At 30.7% G+C, this 22,395-nt stretch overlaps 1 protein-coding gene and 1 long non-coding RNA gene across 4 annotated transcripts in view; one reads left to right on the top strand and one right to left on the bottom strand.

Moving 5' to 3' along the window:
* Positions 1 to 22,395, top strand: part of Gld (Glucose dehydrogenase) — a 121,030-nt gene that overhangs the window by 45,202 nt on the left and 53,433 nt on the right. Inside the window, exon 2 of one of the 3 annotated variants that reach the window (XM_076401015.1) lies at positions 1,841 to 1,870. The exons of 1 other annotated variant lie outside the window; for it this stretch is intronic. The gene's annotated coding sequence lies outside the window, so the exon portion shown is untranslated. Of the gene's footprint in view, positions 1 to 1,840; positions 1,871 to 16,238; positions 16,348 to 22,395 lie in introns of those variants that run through there. One more of the 3 variants, XM_076401017.1, reaches the window with a different exon arrangement.
* Positions 15,257 to 22,250, bottom strand: LOC143194321 (uncharacterized). The gene is made up of 3 exons (XR_013005292.1): positions 20,793 to 22,250; positions 15,654 to 15,792; positions 15,257 to 15,604 (listed from the first exon to the last, which is right to left on the bottom strand). It is a non-coding gene; the product is annotated as an uncharacterized LOC143194321 (long non-coding RNA).

Raw genomic sequence — 22,395 nt, forward strand, 5'->3', positions numbered from 1 at the left:
ATAAAGAGCAAGATTATCCACAGAATCTCTTTGTTCTACACTTCCTCAAATGTATATGGTCCATTCTTTATTAAACCCTTGCTGGTTCCCATTTTTCCTTCCCAAAATAATTTCATTAAATTTTTATGTACACAACTACAACAGAAAAATTACGTATTCGCATATATCTTAATTAGCGATATCTATATTTGTATCTATATGATTTACATCTATATGTATATCTAGATCATGTAGTTAATAACAAAATAAAGACCTGGTAAGGAGGAAGATTTTAGGGAATGTAAAGACATTTTGCCGAGTTACAAAAAGTATTTTAATAACTACATAATATATTCAGTGTTTGATTCTCAAGTAATTTTGGAAATAAAGTAGTAAACCAATAATAAATCCTGTCATCAACATAGAGAGATTTACCATCTGTACAGAGATTGTTTGCCATTATCTTTGAAATATAAGGATCAGATTTTTACGACCAGAAATATCACTCCTTGTTTCATAACAAATGGAAACGATATCAAGAATGTTTTTTTAAAATAAAAGAAGTATCACTTGTAATACTACAAATAGTATTAACCTAAAAATAACTAATAATATTATACCCAGTGAAATTTATACGGTTGATTCTTTGTTAGACCATTCTGGGCCCCTTTTTTACTTTCCTGTTTTTTTTTAATATATTTTAAAGCCTCCTTTTACCAACTATGGGTTTATTTCGACTGGACATACAGTTTAACGTGGGCTCCGAACCACGGTCCTCAGCATTAAGCCTACCGACTGGCGAGTGACCAACTTTAGAAATCATCCCAGAAGACATCCGGTCTTACCCAGCCTGGTTACTGGCGTGACTGGAATCATTTTCCTTATCGGATTTTACACTCTACATACTCACCTAGGACAATCACAAATTTTAAACAATCACAAACATAAATTTACGACCATGCCCCAGTAGGAGGACCGTCCTATCGCTTTTACCACTGAGCCGCCAACCCGGCTTCTAATTTTTAATACATCTAGCATGAAATTCTGCTGCGCACAAATACAACAGAATTATTAGCAACCTAGAGTATTTTGATTAGCGATATCTATTGACGAAAATACATATTACATATCAATATAATTGCTTAACAATTGACAATTTTCTGCATAAAATAACAATTTTCTATTTAATATTATTTAATTACTCTGTGTTTACAGACGCAAATCGGCAATATTCATTAATTTTACCGTCGAAACCCATCAAACCAATTACAAAAAATTATGTAGATGGAGACGGTCCATAATATCCTAGTAGTCGGCTTTAGTTCAAATGTTTTAAAAGTGGTAATTTTAATATCAATGACAAAGAACGACAATATTTATTAGATGAAAATCCAAGGAACAAACTCAGACTCTCTCAAACTCTCCAGATTATTATATGCGATGAAAATATCCAAAAAAACTGCGTTGACAAGTGGATCTCTGGCAAACCAAATGCAATAATCTGTAACAGTTTCTTCCTTAGAAGAGAATAAATTGCAAATTAACGCTCCTCTGAAAATATATTGTTGTAAAAAATTTGCCCAGCACTGAAACCCTATGAAAGGGATGAAATGTTGATTGACTAATGTATATTTTTAGGCCTCTCTTGATTCGAATGTTAAAATCGTAGCATTGTAGCGTAGCATCGTAATACGTACAAAAAGTATACCAACTTATTGTTTGTAGTTACTATTAGATGACGTAAACTTAAACTAAATTTGGTATAGTTGGTGATAACCACCTATAAGACAGCGCAACGTATCACACCAACTGGTATGACATGCACTTCATCATAAATTAATGATTTTTTCTTATTTTTCAGATAGATTGTAAAGGACAATAACAATTACTGGTAATGTAAAATGTTTGCATATAATAGGTTAGTTTTAAATTATGTAGCAGAACAGTAACAAGACTAACAAACAGTCTCTATTTCTAAATTTCTGTATTAAAAGAAAACTAATATTATAACGCAAACATAATATGGCTAATCTGAGATAATTTAATTTATTATTATATTGAGTAACTCTTCATACTCAGTATAAATTTCTGTATTAAAAGAAAACTAATATTATAACGCAAACATAATATGGCTAATCTGAGATAATTTAATTTATTATTATATTGAGTAACTCTTCATACTCAGTATAACTACAATTGTGTGAATGTAGTTTATGCCTGGAACATATACTATAACTTTTTTAGCAATTTTTTTTAATATAATATTGTTTTTTTTTATCTATTGAAACTGAAACACAACTGTCCACGATATTCGCTCAATAACATAACTTGGAATTTAAATTCAAATTAATCAACATATGAACTAATGCTGGTAGTAGCCATATATTTGCAAACTGAAAGAAAACCTAAGCTACAAGAGAAATGCGCAACCTTATTCAACATCTTAATATTTATTATAAAACCATAACAAAATGTTTTAAACGTTAGTATCCTGGTAAAATAGTGTTTTCTATAAGTTTTATCCATTTATTACGTAACTGCATCAACAGACACCTGTAAAGTTGTCAGAGAAATGAAACCTGAACAGTAATTAGTTGGAGATCGGTTTTTGAGATATGGTAAGACAAATTCTGGGTCAAATTGTTAAGACCTTATAGGTATTATAGTTTTGTGCATAGCCGATTACGACTTAATAAGGAAGTTGTTATAGGTGATTTTTAACAGTGTAAATAACATAAAATTTGATTATTCAGCTTAAGTTGCATAAAATATTTCAATTAGTGGATTTACAATTTTAATTAAATGTGCTCTAATTGAAAAGCCGGTTAAATATTCAAGCTGGAGTTTTATAATCTTTGTTTAAATATGCGCATATAACTTAAAAATTGTAGAGTAAATATTAACGATTAAAAGTTGATAGAATTATAATTATATAATTTTAAATTTTAAGCCAAAGAGACATAATTAATAAATTTAACTTTTTGGCATATTAATTTTGTGCGGAATATTGAGTGCTTGAATATATTTTTATGAGCGATATATATTTGTGAATACGCAAAGTATTAATATAAACAACTCTTAAATTCGACCAACTTCGGTTTTAACATTTCTTTGTGTAAAATTCGAAAACAAAAATATGCAAGAGTTACTGGACAAAGCTTTTTGGCAGATTAACATTTCTATTCATTAATTGCTTTCCAGGCAATATAATATTTTTCAGGCGCGTATTCCAACTATAAACTTAGGTTCAAAAAGTGATGGGTTCAGCAAGTTTTGCCACGTATATGATGGGATCAGCAAGGTGTATTGTCTTACAAGTTGATAAAAGCAAGTAAAACTCTTTCTGCAGATTTCTACCTACGTCAATTCAACATACTGAATGACGTTTAGTAGAAAAAAAGTCCAATAGATAGGTAAACAACAAATAGCAAGGTAAACCCATTGCATGACTATTCTAAGCTACGCGTTGCAAGAGTTGTGAAGAAAGAATACACTGTTGCTACTGGAATGGGGGAAGTTGTGGCGCACCCATCATATATCTTATTATCTAGATCTAGGCGGACTGGACCTTTCTGATTACCACTTACTCAGAGCAGTGCAGTATGCTTTGGCTATGAAATAATTTTATAAAGTGTCATTTTAAAAGTAAAAAATTAGTCATAGTGTACACCTACAAAATAATAAGACATCAAAAAAAGTCTTACTAATAATTTGTAAAATGGTTGATCCGTTTTGAAAATAATAACTGGTCTCCAAGGCAATGAACGTTTCGAACAACCAACCAAGTTCATTGATAAGGGACAATAAAAAACATGTTAAACACAATAGCAATTAACGGTCAATTGAAAATTCCCCAGCGTACCATAGTAAAACACATATTTTTGGCAAAATTAGTTTTTTTATCCAACATAATTCCCTTCAAGGGTGATACACCGATTATAGCAACGCTCCAACTTTTGGATACCATTTCTGTAATACGATATGTCCTTTGCTTCAAAATAGGCCCCTTTCGGCGATCAGCTCTTCATTCGATGAACATTTCTTCCCAACGACATTCTATTCAGATCTGGGAGGAAATAGTTGCTGGCGGCCAGATCTGGAGAATACGGTGGCTGAGGAAGCAATTCGAAGCATAATTCATGGATTTTTAACATCGTTTTCATTGACTTGTGACACGGTGCATTGTCTTGATGAAAGAGCACTTCTTGTTCTTTTTGTTCAAATTCGGCCGTTTTTCGGCAATTTCGTCCATCAAACGGTCAAATAACGCTATGTAAGAGTCGCTTTTGATGGTCCTTTCCTTTTCAAGGTAGACAATGAAAATTATTCCCAGCCGACTATTGCCTTTTCCCACGCTTTGGAGCGGGTTCATCATGTGCAGTCCACTCGGATGACTGTCGATTGAACTTCAGAGTAAAATGATGGAGCCATGTTTCATGTATTTTCACATATCGACACAAAAACTTGGATTTATTACGCTTGATTATCTTCAAACACTGCTCCGAATCATCAACTCGTCGTTGTTTTTGGTTAAAAGTCACGCGGCACCCACTTTACACAGAGCTATCTCATACCCAAATATTCGTGAATTATATGATGTACACGTTCAGTTCATATCCTTAGCTTGTCTGCTATTTCATTCAATTTAAATTTACGGTCATTAAGAATCACTTTGCTGATTTTTTTAATGTTTTCGTCGGTAATAACCTCTTTTGGGCGCCCACTGCGTTCACCGTCTTCGGTGCTCAATTCACCACGTCTAAACTTAGAATACCACTTCTTGATGGTTGATTTTCCTGGGACAGTGTCCAGAAACTCGGCATCAAGCCAAGTTTTTGCTTCAACTGTATTCCCCTACAAAAACAATATTTTATCAACATGCGAAATTCCTTTTTATCCACTTTTTTCACAATAACAAAAGTTGCTTCACTCAAAATTCTATAATTCACAAACTAATGATCCGATAGCTGTCAAATTTTTACACGCATCTTTTAAGGTTTAGGGCTACCTAAAAACATATGGATTTAATTCTAGTAGCGCCATAGCAATAGCCATAGCATCTAGGTGTCAGGCCGATCAAAATTTATAAACCCGGGTTTTTGCGTCGATATGTGACAATGGATGAAACATGGCTCCATCATTTCACTCCGAAGTCCAATCGACAGTCATCCCAGGGACTGCACATGATGAACCCGCTCCAAAGCGTGGTAAAACGCAATAGCCGACTGGCAAGATTATAGCATCTGTATTTTGGGGAGCAGATTTACTTTCGTTAATTTTTATTTTTCGGATTTGGATCCAATTTTTTTATATTGTCACTTGTTTGTTTGTAATATTCGTATAAATTGTTCGCTATTGTCTCAGACAACAAATGTAGCCATCGTGTTATTTTCATTTTGTGGTATATAGCATGTATAAAGTAGGTAAATATTTGGACCCAATGTACTTCCTTGCAGTACGTCTGCTTTAGCTTCTTTTAATGTAAAATAGGCTCCCTTATTTGACTTTAAATATTCTAGCTGTAATATTAGATTTTAAGTGTTCAGACCGATACTATAATATAACAGACCGATTTAATAGTTTCGATAACAATTGCTGTAGCTAATGAGCAAAGCCGAAAGTTTGTGCTACATCTAAAAATCTGAGGCTGAAAGATATCTATTTACCTTCATAGATTTCTTCAATAACTGAAGTTACTCTATAAATAACTAAATAATTGGACGAATAACTACACTTCTACCCTACACTCCATATCCTCTAGATATTGCTCTACCCAAACACTAGTTCCATCCATCCAGTTAAAAATGCTGTTCATATTACCAATAAACGCTTAACAGTACAAACCCAATACTTTATAATAAATATAGTATTTAATATAACAGCATAATTAAATTTTAAATGAAAATATTAAAATTCATTTAATTTTCTATTAACTTTTACCCGCTACAACCATACAAATTTTAATCTAATCTTAAATACAATCAAATCGATAATGAATCTAGCCTTAAACTGATTTATATTGATAACAAAACACTATGTTCGCCTGGTTATAGACTCGTAGCTCTTTAATAGAACCATTACTGTCATACTGATTGAATCAAAATGAATAATTTAACGAAATCATTACCTAACGCAACCCGTTCAAAATGTTACAAACACAGATAAAGATTAATTTGACCGTTTGAATACAAAATAGAAATTTGATTCTTCGGTTAAACTGTATAATTAGGCATTCTTGCACAATGGTCATATATCATAAAGTAATAAAAGCGATTCTAATAAAGATAATAGAAAATAAGGTTTATAGTGAAACTGGCTTTTTATATACAATTAATAATAAAAGCGGCGCTGTAACAAAATCGAGTTTGGTTGTACTCGTTATGAAATATAAAATCAATAAAAATAGAATGCAATTTGATAATGATTTTAAAAATTTTCTTCGCGATATTGTAGTTATGTTGTCGATTTAGTTCAATTTAATTTTAAATTAATTGTATTCCAAATAAGTTTAATTATATCTATAACAGTTTGTTATTAATTGTTACTTTTGTAACATGAGTGATAACTTCTGTTAAATATCTCGTTTCAAAACACTTCAAAAAATGTAATAAACTCGGAATACCTTTAAAAGGAATTAAAACTAATCACAATATGTTAATTTTACCGTGAGATATACCTTTTATATTTCAAAATTATGCTAAACTATTCTTGGACGCTCATTTGTATTATTATATTCATCTTTCCTAATGATCAAATTATGTCTAAAATTAATTTTAAGTGATTATTTTAATCAACTTGCTACAAGTGTCAAAGAAATCCATCAAATATAATGACCAATTTCTTAAAAGCCTATCTAATTTCAGTTATTGTTTTGATATATGCTGATGCAATAGTATTTAACATCATTATTGCCGTAATTTTCGTATCAAATAGTCGTATCAAATATTAGTTTTTTTGTATATAATTAATAAAAAAGCAGCGCTGTAGTAAAATCGATCGAACAGGAAATAGGCGCTGGGGGCCAGATCTGGATAATATTTTGGGAGGTGCATTGTCTTGGTGAAGCAGCACTTTCTTTTTCTTCAAATGCGGCCGTTTTTCGGCGATTTCGTCCTTCAAACGATATAATAACGCTATGTAATAGTCGCTGTTGATGGTTCCTCCTTTTTCAAGATAGTCAATGAAAACTATTCCATGTGCATCCCAAAATATAGACGCCATAACCTTGCCAGCCGACTGTTGCGTTTTCCCACACTTTGGAATGGGTTCATCGTGTGCAGTTCACTCAGATGAATGTCGATTGGACTTCGAAGTGAAATGCTGGAACCAGGTTTCATCCATTGTCACATATCGATGCAAAAACGCTGGTTTATTACGCTTGATCATCTTCAAACACTGCTCCGAATCATCAACTCGTCGTTATTTTTGGTCAAAAGTGAGCTCGCGCGGCACCCACTTTGCAGAGAGCTTTCGTGTATCCAAATATTCATGAATGATATGATGTACACGTTCACTTGATATCTTTAGAGTGTCTGCTATTTCATTCAATTTCAATTTGCGGTCATTCAAAATCATTTTGTGGATTTTTTAAATGTTTTCGTCAGTAACAACCTCTTTTGGGCGTCCACTACGTTCACCGTCTTCGATGCTCATTTCACACATCTAAACTTAGCATATCAATCCTTGATGGCTGATTTTCCTGTGGTGTGTCCGAAAACTCGACCCCAAGCCAAGTTTTTGCTTCAACCATATTTTTTCCCTTCAAAAAGCAATATTTTATCAACACGCGAAATTTCTTTTTATCCATTTTTTCACAATAACAAAAGTTGCTTCTAAAACAAAATTAACAATAAAAGACATAAGCAAATTCTAGAAACAAAATCATTGAACCAGTCATGTTATATACGGAATAGACAAATTCGCAATAACGCATTGTCGGCGGATGTTTTTGGTCTTTCTTTTTATCTTCATCTTTATCCTTATCAAGTCACTCTCTAAAAACAATTTTAGACGGCCTTTGCCAAAATTCTATGGCCTATAATATTGGCCATATATCTGGTGAGGCTTCCAACAACTGTGGCTCCATATGTATGGCTGTATAAATATATTTATATCCAACCTAAAAATTAGCATTCTTACACAAATGAAAAAATTTCCCAGCAAAACTGTGCACTAGCAATTTGAAAATAATTAGAAATACTGATACCCCATTGCAAGCCATACATCGATCCACTAAGGAAGTGAAGGCAAAATACCAATATAGCAAAAAAATAAAAAAACAAAAAACCTCCAGCGTTGGTTTGTTCTGATAATATAGTAATAGGTTATCTTGGCTGGTTAAGAGGAAACTAAAATACCAAACAAATTATATTCAACATGTGTTATGTAGTACTGTAAAATGTATCAAAATGTATAACCAAATATGCTGTTATTCCAACAGATTTTCTTTCGGGAAATAATCACAGCCATCTAGAGTAAAATAAAGGTGATACAGTATTGACCAATAATGATTTTTCTCAACATTGCAGCGTATTATTTAATCAAAATGAGATGAAGAAAGAGTTTTTGTTTCTCGATGATGGTACCATATCAGAGCTTTTCTAGTCACTGATTTAGCAGTTTGTGACATCAATAAGCTCGTTGTTCTCCAAATGCAGTGCTATAAATAAATTGTGTATTTTGATTATTTGGTCAAATAGTAGAAAGAAACAATGGTACAGATACAATCTTTTGGGCATATAGATTGAATAAATAGTATACAAATTCTTGCAAATATTACTTATTGAAGGGAGAGTCTATAAAATATAGCATGGATTAAGATTATGGGACTCATCCCCATAATGATAAAGTAAAAATGAGTTACCAACAACTTATTATTTAAACATAGATACAATATTTCACCGAGCATCAGATAAGGACAGATGATCTAATAGAAATTAAAATATACTTTAATAGCAATGATAATATTTAATTGAATTAATTATTTAATTATATGCAACAAGCAATTATCATCACTTATTAATATCAAATCAATTTATTAATGAATGAATATTATTTTAATAGCATCCTATATATCAAGGTAAAACCGAGAAATAAACAGTCTGTAAACTTTCTGAGTAAACTAGTTCTCCTCGCTAGGATCATTATTAAATAATTCATAACATTTGAAGCATAAATATTTATCAGTGCATTAGCACGAGCGTCATAACAGTTTCAAAACGTCGGGCTAATTTAGACCGGGACTAGCAACAACAATAATGAAATTCAAATAAAAGACAAAAGACGCCATTAGTTCTGTGTACCTTTAATAATATTCGAATTAAATCGATGACTAAGTAAAAAATAGTTTATTTTACAAGTTATATTAAACTGTTATTAATTAAAGTAAAAATGTACACGATCAATAGACATTAGTTTTCGCCAAGTGGTCAAAATTCCAACATAATGTATTGAGGTTATTAATTTTTTCCTTGTAAAACTTTCATACGGATACAAAATAAAATTAAACTGACCAAACCTTTGTCCTATCTTAAAATAACTGTAAATAAATATAAGCAATATATTAAGAAAAGATTTTTATAAAAATTTTGACATCACCATTAATATAAATCGCCAAATATCAAAGATTTGCAAGTAAAGTTTGACCTTTTAAATAATAAAAGGTGCTCATTATCACTATAAAACTAAAGCTTAACGAAAATTTCCATTACGAACATATATAGCCCATTCAATAAAACAGTTAACTCACGTAACCTGACTGAATGACGCCAAAACGTCGCGATGTTGCCACATTAACCCTGAATTTTAGTTCATTTTTGCGCTGACATCTAATGCATATATTATCGAAAGGCTTGAACAAAAAATTAATTGTACAGTCATAATAGTTGGTAGGATATAGTTGTGTTCTATTATATTTATACACTGAGCTCTTTTCCACATCACCTATGGCGTAGACTTCTAGGCGCGTTTTTTATATAGTAGTGTAATTGACAATTGTACTTCCAACTATTTTACATTCATTATGGAGCATAAGTTACCTTCTAAGTTTAATTCTTCTTTTCCTCAATACAGTGTTTCTTTGTAAAGTCATTTTGTTATCGCTGTATATCTCCTTAGTTTATTCTGTTACCACCTGTATACATTTTTCTTGATAAAACTAGATTTAATCACTGAATTATCGCTAATACACCTGCGACAATGTAACTCTTATTTCAATGAAAATTGACCTGGTAGCACATATTTTTGTTTACAATAGCAAGGGTTATATATAATATTTTAGGCTAATTTTCCTTTTACATTATTTTTGAATTATTTATTATTTAGGAGAGAAAATTAGAAACAGACAACATGAAAATATTTCTGCATGAATTATTAGTAAAATAATATAATTAAGTAACACTAATTTATACATTGCTATCGAACAAAGACATATTTATGATAAGTGTGAATGAAAATAGAAGGGCTTGTTTGAAGATGATAATAAAGTTACTAATAAAAAATGTATAGTATAATACAATGGCATAACGTGTAAAAACATTTATACAGTGCACTTTTGGGAATGGAACCAAGCAAAATTTGAAATTTATATTAATAATAATAGTTCGAACAGTAAAGCCTAATTTATCCATGATGTTGAATATTTTGTTGTATTATGACAGTGAGGCACTGTTGGCTAAGTAGACAGTGGTCAGCAATAAAATAAACATATTAAATTATATATGAAAATGAGGCACGACAATCAAAATGTAATCATGTATAGACTGTTTCATCATTGCAGCTAGCGAAAATGATAAGAAGCCACTGTTTAGTATATATATATATATATATATATATATATATATATATATATATATATATATATATATATATATATATAATATATAATATATATATATATATATTATATATTATATATATATTATATTATATATATATGTTATATATATATATATATATATATATATATATATATATGTATTATTATACATATTATTTTGTTTTCAGGAATTAGTTTCTTTCAATAGTAATATGTAGATTTCTGATACTATATTATAATATTTTACTAATAATTTTAACCATAAACACGTATTCTCGTGTTGTCTATAACTAATATTCACCATTAAATAATAAATGTTTACGTTATCCCAAATAATAATTGAGGAATAATGTCAACACAAATAAGGCGTGTAACAATGACACTTCTCACTAAAATTACAGAAATGCCCGAAATTGTCTGAGACAGTATTTCATATATCTTCAAAAAAGCGACTGAATAGCTCTTCTGTGAGGAAAACATTTATTTCATCACCAATGTTACAATTTTTTTAACTGAATTTACACCAGGGATGTGGATGTAACAAACCTGCCAATATCAAAAACTCTAAAAGTTCGGCGCTACAACTATAGTACCATCCTTTATGACCTTCAAAGAGTTCGATTATTGTTATTTTCACAGTTAATTGTTTCCAAAAATAAAAAAAATATAAAAGACATAAACATTGGGCAACATAGTAAATAGTTCAGAGAATATTTAACCAATGCTCAAAATATTGACCGTGGTAATATAACTATCGTCCGGGTTTTTTTTATTTTCTAAATTAGTTCATTAAAATTTTAAATCGCCAATTCAGCAAAAGTGTGTTAATTTTTATCGTGTAATAAAATATTAAGAAATTCGCTTATAATATCCACATGGCCATAAACTTAATAATAAATCTTTGCAGCAAAATATTTTGACGGGCTTAAGACACAGTTGCAACACTTTTACTAGATAATTACAATACCTTTCATTCTGAAGGTTTTTAAAAGATTTTAAAACAAAAATTACTGACATATTTAATCACTAGACACGATAATTGCGATGATAATTATATTTTAATTACAGCGACACTTTAAAACAACCATTACAAACAACATAGTGCCTGTCGATGTAATTTGTAATATAGTTTTTTTTCAATAAAAACCGTTATTATAAGGAAAATTAAGTAGAAACTAGCAGTGTTGATATTTCCTGTACATAGTCCAACTAATAATTAAATCAGTTCTAACTAATTAATAATAAACTTTAAAGGTTAAAGGAAATTATGTTAGCATCAACCATTAAGTTTCTTTTAAACGGATCTATCTTGAATTAGTATTAAAATTGTAACAATGAAAATCCATTAAAAAGCATTCTACAACCTTGTTAGATTTTAGAAAATATATCGAAAAGGTGATCGATAAACTTAAAATTAAAATGTCATAAAAATCACAAATTGCCGAACTGGAACTATAATTGTCACGGTGGAAATAATTCAGGTTTGAACCACGGTGCTTGCATGCATTCGGATCATGTTTTCACTTTAACATCAATCATCAATCGGTTTTCACATTTCTTCATCATTTTAATGTCATGCTGCATTAATGTTGAGTGCGTCTCAACTTCTCATTCGACCTGCAACTCTCTATCCTTCACAAATATTGTAACGTATGGCCTAGTGAGCATATCATATTTCCTGGGCTGACACTATACCTTCCAAATACCACTTAATGAGCAAAAATACTTTATGGTCATGAATAATCCACTTCTCTGTCGATGTGGATGGCGCTCCTAAAGCTACCCTGGGATTAGTTAGGGATTATCGTAGTAGATACAGTTTCTATTGCCAGTCACAATCTGTTATAGAAATTTTTTTACACACCTTGTTATCTAATAATAACTTAGATTTGCGTCCGATGAGCCAATACATTTGATATAATTTCAGTCGAAGTTATTTTCGTTTAGATAATATGTGCTTCTTCCAGGTTAGCCTTCGTTCTAAGTGCATACCATCATATTTAACTTGCTCTGCTTAGGTGAGTTGACGATGATTGATATTCACTATGGACATGTTCTTCTACGTAGGGTAAACGTTACATGGGCGGATTTTGTTTCATTGAATTTAATGCGCCATATCTTCAACCATAATTGTATTAGATCCAGGTAGGTTTATAAGTTAATTGATGCTGTGACTGGATCTTCATGGGATGCCAAGATTGCTGTGTCGACTGCGTATGTTACCACAGTAGTTATTTTTGTGGTGGGCAGATCGACCGTATACAGAAGATACAGTACTGGACCCAGTACACTACCTTGCGGAACTCCTGAATATATGGGATTTAATTCGGTATGTTCATCGCCTTGACTTACAATAAAATGTCTAGCAGTGAGATACGATTTTAGTAACTGATAATCCGGATGAGGGAGAAGTTTATTTAGTTTAACCTTAAGCCCGTATGCCATACTTTGTCAAAAGCCTGAGATATATCTAGAAAAGCAGCCGAACAATATATTTTGAAATTTAGCTCAGTGCTTACTTTGTTTACAAGTATGTGCACTTGTTCTATAGTCCCATGCTTATTGCGAAACCCAAACTGATGTTCTGGAATAATTATACTTTTTTCTATTATATAGTTTAACTTCTTGATGTCTAGTTTCTCGAAAACTTTCGAGATTATCGGTAATAAACTTATAGGCCGGTAGAAGGCCTGTAACATCATTTTCTGGTATTCTTCCTGGTTTAAGAATCATTTTTAGATGCTAGGGAAGTAACTAATTCGTAGCATACCCTTTTCTGATAGTTCATTTAAAATTTTACCAGTAATTAAGTCATAACCAGGAGCTTTTTTAATATTAATTTCCTTCATTATTGTTTGTTTAACTTTTTTGACCATTAAATTCTCTTATTTAATGACGAATAGGCAAATGTGAAAATTATAATAAAGATTAACACCTGTTGGGGGGCGTAATGATCAAGGCCATTATTCAAAGCGCACTTAAGCGCTAGATCCATTCTTGCTAAATCTTATTTAACAAGAAAGAGACTCTAAAATATAATGTTGAAAAATAATCAATCAAAAATATGAGATTCCCCATTTTATACCTACGAAACAAACCCAATTTGAGAATCGAAAGAAACATAACGACTCTCCTAGATGTTCAGCCTTCATCAGTTCAGAGAATTATCTTCAAGCCCTCTCCAAACAATCGTCACAGATATTAGAAATCTATGATGTTGTTAAGTTCCTAACACATTCAAAAACACACAACTATCCTTGAACTGTATTATAAATTAAAAAAACTGCTGACCTTATAAGTAAGATAGCGACTATCCAAATTAATTCAACTTTTAGCTAACAACATTTTAGAAATATTCATACAATCAAACGAAATTAAAAACACCACCATGTCAATATGTTCTGAGCCTAATACATAAATAATCTTATCTAATAGTCTTAATCTAATTAATCTTAATCTTCATACGGCTCTTGACAAAATATCATGACAATCTGACTTTTGATTTACAAGTTAAAATCGTTTCAGTGAAACAACGTTTTTCGATAGCACCTTGTCAAAAGTCTACGTCAACTACAGCTAAAATGAACAAATTACGGTTCAAATATCTTTGCAATCCACTGTATGAAACAGATTTGGCCTCAAATTGTCTACTAGCTGTTTGAAGGCTTATGAAGTCAACTTATGGCCCAGCCCAAAGAGGTTTAGCTCAAATGAAGTGAATTGTCGAGGTTTAAGTCTATTTCGAGAGCAAAAACAAATCGTTCCACAAAAACAGTATAAAATTTGGAGGAGAAACCGAACTGAAGTTTGAAGCACAAACTTAGTCTTGAAAGAGAGCGGCTTGAGGAGCAGAGTTGAGTTCTGTCAAAAAAACATTTTTTATTCTCTCTATTAATAACTTCTTATTGCTGGAATTGTAAAATACATATTTAGCTCGGCTATGGAAATGTCGAATTATTCGACTATTTTTAGTTTAATTCAAAAAAGAACATTGCGAAGTGGTATAGAGTACTGTTATAAACTTGATGAACATAAACTATCAATAAAATGTACCACCATATGACTATAGTTGGAAAAGCTCACCGAGAAAAAATTTGCTATTAATTCTAAGTGAGATGGTTATGTAAAAAAAAAACGCACGTAATAAACAAAAACCATTGATTACGCATTGAAAAATATCTGAGAAAAAAATCACCCGGAATATTAAGCAGACATTTTCCTTCTAGGAAATTTACAATAAGGCATGGGATTTACAAAAAAAATCCTCATACTTTAATCACTTACCCGAGTATATTTGACATTATATAATCTGATTTAATTAATTTAGATTAATCTATTTATATTCGATTAAAACCAATTGTAAATAAAAAAATATTACTTCAGCGTGTAAAGTTATTAATAAAAAGACAATAGAATAAACACTTTCATATATTTTATATAACCAATTGTTGTATACCTAGCGTGAGATATTAAATACAATAAATCAGGGAGGTGTATTATAAATTTACATACATATATGACTTTCTATATTATAATTGTTACATTTTATAATAAATAACTTAATTGCATTAATTAAACGTCACTGAAACACTGGGATGAACAACAATGTTTAACTCTCAACAATGTTAAATTTCAATTTCGCTCCTATTAATTACAATAAATTTCCTAGATTATTAATTCCTAGATCGATCAATAAAATACCTACACTATTGAAATATATTTTGTTTTGTATATATTAAATAGAAATATATATACACTTGTTGAGTTGAAATATTTTATATACTTGTTCCGGTAGTTTTCTCTAGTTTCCTAATTAATGAAATCTTTAATTATTAACAACATTAACGTTAATTATTACCTTTAAATTCGATGAAAGTTCAAAGTGTTCTTTTATATAAGAACTCAAAGAACTAATACTATTATTCATTGTTTTTCATGATGGTCCGTGATTTGAGCCTTCAGAAACCATATCGTGGCTTTACTTCACCCATGAGCCTCTAAAAGAGAAACACTATATTATAAGAAACATTAGATTACAATAAAGAGGTGCAATAATTCAAGAACATGAAATACGGATAAATAGAAATATCGGTAGAAGATTGTATAAATAATGTAATAATAACAATTGATAGGCTAAAACAGCTGCAGAAAATCTAAAGCAGATGAAGTATTATATTAAGAGAATTTGGATTGATAATTAAGAGAAGCAAATCCTTAGTCATGGTGATGGGAGAGCCAGAAGCATTTTTCAAAAATGTAGTTATCAATAAAACTGGTCTCCTAGACCAAACATTAATTTATTGCTAACAATTATCATTACAATTTACACACTATAGTCTATCCAGCGACACTCTATAGTTCCGTTCCGACACCTTACATGCCTTCACTCGAGCGCTATCACACAAGTTCCCAAGGTTTAGTTCTCTTTAGTCTGTGGACAGAGTGTCGTCCATGTAGTAGCGGAAGTGCTACTGGGGTTTCATGGAGGTGTAGAGTGGCTACGTGTTCCCAGCAAATCTTTTAAATTTTTCCTTGACTATAGGAATTTCCTGGTAATTATTCAAATATTCGTTACGATATACCTTGTTCTGATATACTTGAACTTTACATTGCTACCTATAGCTAGACTATTTTTTTATTTTCCATTGTTTCGTCCAGTCTATTAGTTTATCACTAGCTGTCTGTAGCCCTGTTATGGATGCTTCTTGGTATAAAGCACTAGTATAAAGCAGATCCTGGGACGCTGCCTTGATGCACTCCTGCTTCTATTTATTTTAGTTCAGAATATTGTTTTTCTTGTTCTGATGTCTATAGGAGATATATAATCTTAATATATCTACATATTGCTTTGGCAAGATTTTGTTTGATTTATATATGCCTTGGTGCCAAACTTTATCGAAGGCTTGTGCTACGCCTAGAAAAACTGCAGAGAATATTTGTTTATATTTCTTCCAACAAAACTCAATGATATCCGTTATTCTTCAGTCGATTGTTGAATGTCTTTGTCGGAATCCAAACCGACAGTTCGAATTTAGGTTGATTTGATTTATTATTAGATTTATTCCCTTAGCAGTAACAACTATCCAATTCGAGGATGTAACTAAAACTAGAACATGTAAATGCATTTAACTGCCTGCTCATAGAAATTGAAATTAATGGATGCCAAGAAACGGAAATGAATGGAGAATTAGAAAAATCATGAATTTTTACTTCATAATAAAGAGCAAATGAATTAATAAAAATGAAATGTGAGACAAACAGAAAAAAGTAAAATGCAAGCAGTGAAAATGAAATACCTCAGAGTAACTACAGTTATAACAAAGATGGGCACGATAAGAAGTAAAGAAATAAGAAAATCAGTATGAAACTGGGATGAATGTATCACAAAAATACTTCAGAAAAGAAAAATATATGTTTATACAAAATCATTTACATTCTCAAAAGTGTGTTTACATACTTATAGGGACACGATTTTCTGAAGTCCAAATCTGTATACAAATTTGTTTTAGTACTACACTTTCCAAAAATAAAAATACCATTAGAGTACGATATTTAATTAATTTAAATTTTAAAAAATAATCTGGCAAGACAACATTGAACTGTTTATACTTAGAGGGTAAAAAACCTTTTAAAATAAAATATGTACATAATAGTCGTTGTAGTAACTAAATAAAAATGAACAAATAACTTATTTAACCTATCTACTACAGGTATTTTATATTCTACTATATACACATAATTTAGCTTAATACCTACCTAACTTATTTATCTATTTACAATATTATACAGTACTGACCGACACAATATTAAATAACAAATAAAACAATTCTAATTTGTTTCTCCACACTGACTTCAAGTATGTAAAACGTGTAGTAGATAGGTTAAATAAGTATTTGTTTATTTATATGTAGTTATTACAACGATTATTATGTACATATTTGATTTTAAAACGTTTTTTTTAGTGCTAATAATTTAAGTTTAATTATTTTATGTTTTAAATGAGTTCCTTATTTATCTGTTAAAGTCGTATGAGACAATATGAGTATACTTCTGAGCTAAAAATAGCTCGATATTGTACTACTTATGTCAATCAATTTTATCGTCGTATGAAATATTGTTCTGAATATACAATATACATAATATACATAAAATATTCTATTTATTTTCTTATTAAAGATTCGTCTCAAAGAAAACCACTAGAATATTAACTTAAATTATCAAAGTATCGAAAAAAACAAGGGCCCTTATTACTAACAAATAAATCTAAACCCTCAGTATTATTTTGTATCGTCGTTCAACAAGTAGCCCTCTTCCCATATGCTAAAATGGGTATTTTAAGAAAAATAAAGGTGACAAGATATATTTTCCGAAAATTTAATATTGAATAATATGATACTTTAAAAAGCCGTCCAACCACCTCCAACTTAAACGATTCCAAAGTATATAAAATTTATTAAAAAATTTAAGTAAAAATATAAATTGTTAAATAATTTATATAGTTTGATATTATAACCAGGCTGAATAAGGCATAATGCGATGAATGAATGAGAATGAAATGAATATGGACTCCTATTGATTATTTATCATTCGAGCTGACGAATTAATCAAAATCTAGAGTGAATAGTTCAGTAACTACTTTAGGTACTAGTTCGAGTCTTTAAAAAATATTACGTACCGTATTATGGCCACTTTTATTTAACACACTTTTACATGCGTATTTTTTGTGGTGGTGTAAGCTTTAAATAAACTATAATATCTACAGGTTCTCCTTTAAGTAAAAAAATAGAAGAGTAACTACCGTAATAACTATGGTATAATTAAAAACACGAACAAATTACATCTGTTCGGCTAACAGATTAAGAAAATAAAACTTAATCCGCCAGAGAAACGGGGGAGAAAAATGCCACACCGAAAATTTCGACAATGTCATTTATTTTGTTGAGCAACATATTGTCTTCGTTTCTTTCGTCTAAAGTTCAGCCAGCCAAAACTCAGACACTGAACAAAGCGGATTAATTATCTGTATATGTCAAGTTCTGCTTTAGATAATATTAAATTAGTACTTTGTTAGATTATTTTAAATTAGATAAGCAAAATTTGATCCCTAACATAACAAGGATATATTCAAATATAACATACAATCTGCAATTATTAACATATTCTATAGAAATAGGATCCACAAATTTTATTTTGTTAAACTCTTTGTACTGCTAAATTTGTTTTACTTCGTCTGTTTTCTTATACCTTCGTATATATATATATATATATATATATATATATATATATATATATATATATATATATACATATATATATATATATATATATATATATATATATGTATATATATATATATATAGGTATATCCAATGTAGCAGTAAACTCACCTCATCTCATTCTATGACGTCAAAACATCGCAATGTTGCCGCACCTATCTTTGACATTTAGTTTATTTTAGCTTTGATATATAACAATATTCTAATATAAAAATAAATAAATAAAATAACGAACCAAAAATGTTACAAAATATAATTTATTCTAACATTATAGTACACCTAATGCATATGTTATCGAAGTACTTAAACTACAGTTACTTAAACAGCGACATTGGTTTGTAGGTTACAGTTATTTTGTTATTACATTTACATTGAACTTTTATCTAAAACACCTGTGGTATCTCATGAAGGCTTAATCCATCTAATTACTAAGTGTACATCTAAGTAATGTAGTTTATTTTCATTAGAGAAAATATTTACATTTTAGTTTTAATTCTTATTTCCTTCGCTGCTGTGTTTTCTTGTCATATCATTCTGATATATAAAAGTATTTCTCCTTAGTTTCCTTTATTACCTGTATATATTTTTCTTGATAAAGTTATATTTAACCACTGCGTTCTCCCTAATGCGTTTGCCATGTCTGCAAAACAATTTGTATTCATTCCTCCCTCGTACATTTGAACCAAGTGCTCATATATATTCTAAACAATTACATACATAGATATGTGCTTAATATATTATATACAATACTGATAAACACTAGTTTTTTTATTCATCATAATTCCCTTCAAGGGTATACTTGGTAAAGCAGTACTTTTTTTTCTTCAAATGCGACCGCTCTTCGGCGATTTGGTCCTTCAAACGACCCAATAACGCTACGTAATAGTCGCCGTTGATAATCCTACCTGTTTTAAGGCAGTCAATGAGAATTATTCCATGCGCATCCCACAATACAGATGTCATAATGTTGCCACCTGACTGTTACGTTTTGCCACGCTTTGGAGGGGGTTCATGGAGCCATGTTTCATCAACTGTCACATATCAACGCAAAAACTCGGGTTTACTTGATCATTTTCAAACACTGCTCCGAATCATCAACTCGTAGTTGTTTTTGGCAAAAATTGGGCTTGCACTGCACTCACTTTACACAGAGCTTTCTCATACCCAAATATTCGTGAATGATATGATGCACATGTTTAGTTGATATCTTTAGAGTGTATGTTATTTCATTCAATTTCTATTTACGGTTATTCAAAAACATTTTGTGGATTTTTTTAATGTTCGTCGGTAACAACCTCTTTTGGACGTCCACTACGTTCACTGTCTTCTGTGCTCATTTCACCACATTTAAACTTAGCATACCATTGGTGTTTGATTTTCCTGGGACAGTGTCCAGAAACTCGGCATCAAGCCAAGTTTTTGCTTCTACTATATTTTTCCCTTCAAAAAGCAATATTTTATCAACACGCGAAATTCATTTTTATCCCTTTTTTTCCAAATTAACAAAAGTTGCTTCACTCAAAATTCTATAATTCACAAACTATTAATCCGTTAGTGCTAACTAAACAACATGGATTTAATTGTGTCAACCATGTATGTGTCAGGCTGTTATTTGCATAGATATGCACAGATAGATATATATTCAATAGATATGCAAAATAAATCTTTCACACTCTACAACATGATTTCAAACAGTTATCCTATGTTTAATATATATTTACCTTTAGATGTTTTCGCTCTGATCAAACTGTCTTGATATTGTCAGCGCTGAATCATAATCCCACATCCAGAAAGTACCATTCACTGCTCAAATTAACTTAACTACACCGTTAATTTGCAATCTAACACTACTTCATAATTCCACCATTTGTCATTTTCAAGTCCCAAAGATCCAAACATTTCTTGCTTCTATATTTTCCACGACCTACATATCTATTGTGGTTATTCTTAGCCACATTCCATAATAATTCGATTTTATTGATTGTGCAGTGATAGGGAGGAGGATGTTACCCTCTGTGGCGATATTGTTCAGACATCTGAATTCCTGTGTATCTTTTTTCAGACCTATTACTAAAAAAATTGATTACATTAAACAATATATTTACCAAGAAACAAATAGAAATATTTCACTCTTATTTTGATTGGATTCCTTTTTCCAGCATGAAGACCAATATAACTGCTATGAATTATTAAAAAATATTATTATTTACAAAACTTAACCAAATGTTACGCTAACTTATACCTATTTTCATCAACCTTTGTTATCTTTATACTTTTAATTAGCGTACCGACAGGGGTGGACTAATGTTCCACTTTAAAATACCTATGTCTGTATATAAATTGAAATAACAAGTCCCCTTTAGTTCTATTATATGCTTTTAAAATTTGTTTTCCTTTAAAATCAATGTCAGGTCAGTTGCACTACACCACTTCGTGAGTTATCTTTACGCTGTTTAAATCCTAACAGTGTTTGAAGTGATGACACAGGCAATATACATCTCACACATTATACATCTCGATAACGTGAGTTAACTTCTATTTTGGATAGACTATAAATATAGTCTACCCAATGATTTAACAGTCAATGATGGTACTCCAAAGAATTTTATTTAATTTTGAATTAACTCTCTTAGTTTCCCTTAATTTGATTTTTTTTTCAAAATTGACTGTTTTACGCGTTTCTTGGTACACAGGGCTGTGACTTGAAGTTTATATTAGGCGGTAGAACAGATTCAGATAAACTAAAAGTAGTATTAATGAGGGAAGAAGGGAAATGTATCAAATAATCGTTAAATATATGTCTGAATATCTTATAGATTTAACAAAAAAACCTAAAACTGCGATTTATAACTGCAAAGACTCCAAAACAATCGAGGTTGAATCAATTTGTTAAAATAAACCCATTACAAAAGTATATTTAATGATGGGATTTTACCATATACCGAACACATATTTCATAAACCGCGACGCGCAAGTAAAAGTGCATCTTCAACATTTACAAATATATTAGTTGTTTTTTTTTCTGGATTTAATTTCATTCCTTTTTCGGATCCGTAGTTGGTAATTCGATGCACTCGCGAAAAAAGGGGCCACGTAATACGTTGCGGCATCCAATCTAACGATTAACACTGATTTGACCCATAATGCTACAGTAAGAATAGCGATCTTCGGATGCTTCGCGAAGCCGCTCTGGTCGACCTTAACACGTCGATATAGTCGCGAGACGGAATGAAATCGAAAAAAGGCAATTTTACGCTATTGCAGTGGCGTACAACATTTGGAGAAATGTATTTTATTTAATAATTATTCACAATTATAATACTT

This window comes from Rhynchophorus ferrugineus, unplaced genomic scaffold (assembly GCF_030347505.1).
Source record: "Rhynchophorus ferrugineus isolate W39M unplaced genomic scaffold, kcgeb_rfMv2 rfM3, whole genome shotgun sequence".
Taxonomy (NCBI): Eukaryota; Metazoa; Arthropoda; class Insecta; order Coleoptera; family Curculionidae; genus Rhynchophorus; species Rhynchophorus ferrugineus.